We start from the raw sequence: 8,298 nt of genomic DNA, 5'->3' as shown, positions 1-8,298 counted from the left end.
TTCGTTTTTTGATAATGCCACCCTCGCTTGTTCCGTCTTTACACACAAAAAGCAAAAAGATATGTTTTTCAGGGTCTGCTTGTTTGTGCGATATGGGCCATGTTTCTTGACCGATTTTTTTCTTTCAAATATATTTATGACAGTCAACTCTAGACACCTAGAGCTATTGGTAATGCTGCCCCCACTGTTCCATCTTTTACAGTGTCAAAAGTAACCCCCATCAAGTCAAACTTTGCAACCCGCGAATGATTTTATTCAATAACTTGATTATTACTCAACAGATTTTATTCAGACATGCTAAGGAGGTGTATGGGTGGTTATCCTGTGTGTGAAGGACACATGTGATGACAATGCCCTCAGTGTTCCAACTTGGATGCCATGTTACATTTTTTGCATATGCTCTATCAGCCATATTTCTTGTGGGATCTTATTCAAACTTGCTATGGAGGTTTGTGGAAGGTTATTTTAGATTTTAAAAAAAAGTTTAAGTGACAGCGATCTCATTGTTCCAACTTTTATAGGATTACATATCATATTTCTCATAATTACTTATTTACTAGAGCCTACCAGTATCATTTCTCATCAGATTTTATTAGACTTGCTATTAAAGGCGGTGTATGGATGGTCATGTAGGACACAACAGTTTGTGGTGATGGCGCCCTCAGTGTTCCAACTTGGCTGCCATGTCACATTTCTTGTTGATTTTATTCATACTTGCTTTGAAGATTATGGCGATTTATTCTCGGTAACAAACGTTTTTGTCGACAGTGCCCTTATTGTCCCAACATTTATAGGATCACACATCATATTTCTTGTATGTCCTATACCAGCCTTATTTCGCATCAGGGGGCATTTCATGAAGCGTTTTGTCAGATATTTCGTCTGACAAAATGCTAAAAGCTACTGAAATCCATGCATCAGTTTGGCTGAGAGCAAATTTGTCCGACAAGTTGTCGAACAAAACGCTTCATGAAATGCCCCCTAGATTTCATTGTATCCTGTGACAGTTGCTATATACATTGTACAACATTTTGGCCTAAAATGTCATCTAGATGGGGTATAGGGGACAGGTTCGGGGGATACGTGTGCTCAAATGGGTTCCTTGTCCGAGTGCTCTAGTTTCATTTGAGATTCAAATGTGTACAGAAGGGATGCAGACCCCGCTGCCCTTACATGCATGCAGACACACAGTACTCACAGATGCACAGACCTGCACCAAAGTTCAGTTTACTGTACACTGTAAAAACACAAGTTATTGCAGCATGGAATTTACATGGAATGAAATTTTCTTGAATTATAGCTGAAAATCTTTTTTTGCGGCATGAATTATTTTTTTTTCAAACTGCTCCTGACACTCAATGCAAAGTGTATAGACAAGAACTTACACAAGCATTTCAATTTTGCAGATCTTGGCTCCTCAGAAAATTCACAAGAATTTTGCTTTTTCAGTCTTTCTAGATCTCCTCACTGTCCCACTCTTATTTCTCATCTGGTTCCACTCCTTTCTCCTCTGACCCAACTGACAGTCAGTTAACAGTTGGTTTGTACAGCCTGTATTTGACTGAGGATAATTTCAGCCTTGTACAAGGAATTTAGAGTTGAGGTATAGCTTCTCAAATGGAAGATTTTCATCAAGAAGTTAACCAAGGTATGAATTTCCCTCTTTGAAAAAAATGCCCTAGTATCCTTTCATTTAAATCTTCCATTCTTTTAGCTATTTTTGTTTCTTTAGAATGTGTTTTCTTCAAGGCCAATCATGCAGTTTCACCCCTTTCCCATCACACATGTACTTGGATCATATGTTTGCAGCATGATGATAATATGACAATGCTCTTGATATAGATGTGTTTAGGAGGTAAGAAAGTTTGTGCCAGGTTCTTGCAGAAGCATCTGCTGCAAAATCCTGTGTGTGAATATGAACACAATTTGTGACTGCGTTTAAATGTAACGAAAATTACATGTACTTGAACACACAGTTTGTAAAGAAAATACAGTATTTATCATAAAAGCAGAAAATGTGGTTATCATTTGTTAAATTGCTGTATTGTGGTTGCATTTACAGGAGTGTTGAAAACTGTGTGTGTGTGTGTGTGTGTGTGTGTGTGTACCTTGTTGCTCTGAAAGCTATATACATGTATACAGGGAAATAAGGTGCTTGTGAACAATGAAATGTCCTCAATGTATTGGCTATCTCAGTTTAAATTTTGATACATACTGTATCTGATATAAAAACAAGAGAATATGTTGTATGAAAGGGTTGGGACATATTAAATAACCCTTTTACACCAGGTATCTCGCTATATCCGACCTTGTTTTGAGGTGACACTATGTTGGGATCTGTTTGTTTTGTTAGTTTGTTGCATACTCCTCAATACTTCATTGGAACCAACAGCACATGGAACATGAGTGATGAGTTAAAAAATATTCTCTCATTTAATTGCAATCAGACTGTCTTGGACTATTTTGCACATAGCTCGCACACAAGTGTAGTGTACATGATCACCCAACTATACTTGACAACTACTAGTAACTGGTAAATAAGTGATGTATGCACACCCCAAAAAAAAGGTATATACTCGAGAAACAAAGATCATCAATGTATTGTCTTGTATTGTATAAGCTGTTATATTTGCATACCGATATTTTCTCGAATGAGGTCACTGACATTTTCGCGAGATGTTGTTTCCGCGAATTGACACCGAGGCTATTGTAAATGCATTATTACCCTAGTGCATGGTGACATTTTAATGTGTTGTTGGATTCATCGTCCAACTGATTCGCGAAATCTGTGAAAAAAATTAAACCCTTGCAAAAATAACAGCTTATACAATACCACATCTGAAAATTTAGTCAGCACACAACTCATATATGGTAATCAAGCAAGAATTTAAAAATAAAATCATAAAATAGTAGAAAAGGTGATACAATTGCATTACATTAAATGTAGAAATTTTCCTGCACTGTGCACCAAAACTGGCACAAAAATACAGACATGCCGTTTTTGTTCTTGTTTGTCATAGTAACAAATGTTATGTTTTCATTTTGCAGAATATAAACACACAAAATTCATCTTTGCCCACTTAGTGCAAAAAAAAAAATCACTTCTACGGTACCTCATTCTCAAAGCTAAAATTATCGGTCAATCAAACGCAATGTTGAATGGGACTGATGGTAAAAATTGACCCTTGCTTCAGCATCAAACACTGACAATGACTGGCTGTAATGTCAGGATTTTCCTTTCGTTGTACAGTATGGTACTGTAATTTCTGCTCTCAACACACACACAACAGTAATAATGAAAGAGTTGGAAGCCATTCTGGGTTGTAATCAATGACATACAGTACAAAATGCTAGTGTCCATAGACATCGACAATTAATATCTTGCAATGGACAGTTTTTTTTGTTTTTTTTTTAATGCTGTCAAGCAGCTGGAAACCTTGAAGGTGTGCAGTACATACAATTTGTAATCTTTCCCCAAAAAACAGAACATTTGCCAGCTGGAGAAAGATTGTGGCATTCATTCTTCAAATTCTTCAGTTTTATTATTACTATGAAGTTTTTACACCGCTTCTGTAATTTTTGTTTCAAGTGGATATTCAGTGTCCCCATTACATCATACCCATAATGATTTTTACCTCAAATTGAATTTTAAGTTCTTATTAAACCGCAGCATATAAAAATTAATGAGATACACAGATTTTGTTGTTAAAATATCAAGAAGACACTATACATATCCAGTTTACTATGGATTTTAGTCGGTTACATTAAAACAAGAGACCAAGGGGTTCAGCATTCATCCGAGTATCGCAAGTCCACCTTCCATGAATTCTTGTAGACTTTTATCTATGAACATTGCAAGCTGGGGGGGGGGGGGGGGGGGGCTTTGAGGGCCTCCACAGAGGCATGGTGTCTATTTGTACATCCTATCACACTAGCGATTATACCTGCCAAGTTTGTAGAAATTTGATCAAAATGTGAAAACTGACCGCTAATTTAGTCCTGGCCCCAATGGAGCCACCCCTGGAACTGCAATTTGCAAACTTGAAGGTCATTCACAATAACATATTCCCTGAAGAGTAATTTCAGTTGTGTTTTCAAGTAGAAGATAAAAGTGTAACATTTGGGTCCCAATTTGGTCCGCTGCCCCCCCCCCCCCCCCCCAAAAAAAAAGAAAGAAAAGTAAGCAGCCTAAAATCTGCTGTGAATAAACTTTAAACTACAGTCATCTGTCCATGTACTTGCTTATAGTACTAACATAGTTCCATCCCTTCTGGTTCTACTGAAAACTTACAGACCCCCCCCCCCCCCCCCCCCCCCCCCATGGCAGAGGCACCAAGGGTTATGGTGCATAAGAACAAATGGAGATTCTATCACCTTACCTGCCAAGTTTGGTGAAAATCCGTCATGGGTTTTTCAAATAAGCTGAAAATGTAAACAGCTTAATTAAGGAATATGCACAACACATAATGCATAACAGATACCAGACAATGAATGACTGCAATAGCTCTTCCGAACCATTGGCTCAGATTAGCCAAAAAAGTGTTCAAGCACAGCTTGAAATCTTATCAAATTCATTCTGCATAACCAAGACATAGCAAACACAAAACACTATTAAAGCTGAACACTATATGAGGAAATGCGCACTTGGGAATGCAAAAATGGCCTACAATAGCCTCCATTAAATGGCACGTAGTGCGGCTACACAATTATATGATTAGTACAAAGGCATATGACGGACTCTTGAGTTGCAAACAAAAAGCATAGAATGAAATTGAAATTAGTGAAGATCCAGTTCTAGCAATGCCACATGTATACAGTATTCCTGTGTCAGTTTTTACTATGTGCCACATTAGTAGCATGACTAAATATTGTACAAAATTCTGAATAGTAAATGGATCGCACTCTGTGTATCATACTTGGAACAAAACATACACAAAACAAAGAACTACGTCGAATTTTTCCTCTGATAACTTGCAGTACAGTATTGACTTTTTTTTTTTTTTTTTTTGCTTTGAGCAAACATTACCTGCAATTACTGTCATGTCACTAGTTATGATAATGCTAGTACATTGTAGCATGTAAACATAAAGTCAAGAAAGTTGCAATGCTAGCAAAGACTAGCACTAACATAGCCTTGGCACTGAAATTATCATAATTATACTATGGCCAACAAAGAAAAAAAAACAGACAAAAACATGTATAAAAAGATTGGTTATCTGATGCCCTGAGAGTTATTTCCTCTCTGCACAGGTAATATCACACTTCTGACATAAACACACATTTAATTGACAAGAAAAAAATTATCTCCTTATGCCTTCACAAGTTTATCACTGTTTACTGTATCATTTTCATTACAACTTGAAATAGATGCAGCAATATACTCCACCCCAAAAAACCAACAACAAACAAACAAACAATGATATTACGGTTACAATCACAACTCTGCTTTGGCAGTTCTATCAACATACAGCATGAATCACAATGGCACAATGGAGGAGAATTAAGAAAGTTAGGCTGACTGTTCTATCCGCATGACTAGAATTACCAGCACAAGTCTCTTTTATAATACAAACTATAAGAGAATGATTCACCTAAGGTTCATACAGCAAGTTACATCTAAACATACGAAAAAAAAAAAAAAATCCAATCACTTGGGATGTTGGCATTCTACAACCTCAGTTACATTTCTGTTTTAAAGTTTTCGGCATATACATCTTCAATTGCAGTGCAGCACTGAAATACAGATATTCACATCATAGCAACTTCTTTACAAGGAACATGCAAAGGGATCAATTTGTCATCATGTCGATCAGACCAGAATCAGAATTTTCTGAATCTGCAACAACAACCATATAAGAATATTAATAAGCGCAACAGGCACATGGAATACTAAAAGGTAATATTGCTATCGAGATGTCACATTGAATATTCACCAACATGAAGTGATGATACTCTTTCTTTTTTTTTTAAAATTTATGAGAAGTGCAAAGGTGACGGAGTTTTATTGCTGACGATAAACAGCAAGTCAAATATTTGTGCAGAAGTTATGTGATCATGATATGATTCATGATGGATTTTCAAACAAAAGATAAGAATGCGATATAACAAAAGGAGTGCTCCACTTGTGCAACCTGAAAATCACCGCCTCACAGAGCTAATAAATGCCTCCCATGTCCAAATGCTTCCATGATCTTCATCTATTTGATTAAGAATTGTGTGTACATTTGTCACACTACTTGGGGGTCGATCGTCTTTATTTGCATTTCTCTCACTCTAAGGGTTAAAATGTTCATAGTACTGATTAGGAAAGATAATACCAGGCTCAAATATGCAGACATTTTGCAGACAGCAGCTCGAGTCATTGTCAAAAGTTTCTACCCAAACATAGCACACTGCTATGTCTGTATGATTAAGTGGTAAATTGCCAAATGAACTTGGATTATATATTCGTGGATGCATTGCCAAATGCACCTTTAACAAATGTTAAAAATACAAACATGTATATAAACACTATCATTCTGCAGAGAAATTGATACTTAAACAGCATTAGTGAAGGAATGCAAGGAACTAAAGACAAAGATGTGAGGAACTTATGACAATGCTGCAAACTCACATCTTCACGACTCACTTCACATAAAAAGGAAAAAAATCTTTAATAATGTACTTTAATCAAATATGTGATTTATGAGTGACTTTACTAAATGGTTACAACTCATCCATTGATTCAAACACAGCCACAAGTAACTATGCAACAACATATAATGAAAAGAGAGAGAGAGAGAGAGAGAGAGAGAGAATGTAAACAAGCTATGTCTCCGAACGAGCCATAAAAGCTAGCAGGATATACTTCATATTACAGCCTGCTCAGCCAACAATAACTCGTTCAGTGCCTGTTTGTCACGTATATTACTCACTACCCCCCCCCCCCCCCCCCCCCCCCCAATCCCCCTTTCAGTTTCCGGTTCTTATACATAAGGATGGCTGGGCACTGGTTCCACAATGGTATAAAATGGCCATTGGTTGGCTTGCTCAAGCACTGGGATTTGTGAGCATTATCAAGCTCTGGCTTCATCTATAGCTCCTCTCATTTTCCATTTCTTTTTTAAGTCTGCGTTATCAGCAAGAGGTTTAATCAAGCCCTGAATATTCAGCGCATAACAGAGAAAACTTGCCATAATATATTTTGTTACCGTGGAAAACATTAACCATGGAAATATCAATATCAATGTCCACACAAAATAATGCTGGAAAAACAAAAAATGAAAATGATTAAGGAAAACATCAACTTCTGTCCATTTCCTTTACATGGATAAACAAATTAACTGTTAATCTATCGAGACGGAAGACAAAGAATATAATCACAGTAATATGAGACAGTTTGTGTAATACACGTGTATTCCCAGATATTCACATGCTGTTATTAAACAAGAAGTTCCTTTGAAGGATTTTTTTTTCTTTATTTGCATTTACATACTGTAGCCACTTTTACCAGGATGAAAGATTTGTGTTTGTGTGTGTACATGTTTGTTTGTTTGTCTTTTCCTTAAACTTTAATCCAGTTTCAGTTAAGCATAATTGCATAGTAGAAATCGCATCTACACTGGTATCAAAAAGCAACTGAAAGATGAAAGACTTTAATACAACATACACAGTATGTCAAAAAAATAAATAACATTCGGATTTCTGCCTTCATAAGTTTTAAAATGATTAAGCAATCTGAATGCTATTTCACGGTAAGAAAACCCCGTTCAATTGGGTTGAGTGCATGGTCACAGAAAAATGTGGGTTGTTGTAAAGCATGTCATTGGATCGTTTCTTCAAAGTTTAGCACTTTGATGCTCTTGGCGTCCATCTTAATGAAATTATTTTGCCCCCAACTGACAGGACAGTTACCAAATAAATTCAAATTTTGTGCATGATATCATATCGATATGGAAACATATAATAAATACATGTATGCAAATACATAAATATTATTGTTCATGACTATCTTGATGAAAAATGAGGAAAAAATAACAATAAAAGAACAGAAAACAGACAGTCAAAACGTAGGAAGAGCTCATCAAATCTTCCATGAAGTGATAATTCAATATTTCCTTCATCATTAATTTTCAACACCTTACCACTGCTTGCAAACTAAAAAAAAAAGAAGAAAAAAAAAATCTGCTTTCTGTTTGACTTAACAAACCATTTATTTAGTTAGTTGAAAATGAAAAGAAACATGCAGTCACTCTTTCAAGAGACTTTGTGCAAGAACACAATGAACAACTGTGTATTTGCAAGGTGTGAACACAATGG

This window comes from Diadema antillarum, unplaced genomic scaffold, assembly GCF_040938485.1.
Source record: "Diadema antillarum isolate AM-2024a unplaced genomic scaffold, OU_Dant_1.0 seq00000400_RagTag, whole genome shotgun sequence".
Taxonomy (NCBI): domain Eukaryota; kingdom Metazoa; phylum Echinodermata; class Echinoidea; order Diadematoida; family Diadematidae; genus Diadema; species Diadema antillarum.
The sequence above is the reverse complement of the archived record's forward strand: the minus strand, read 5'-3'. Positions refer to the sequence as shown.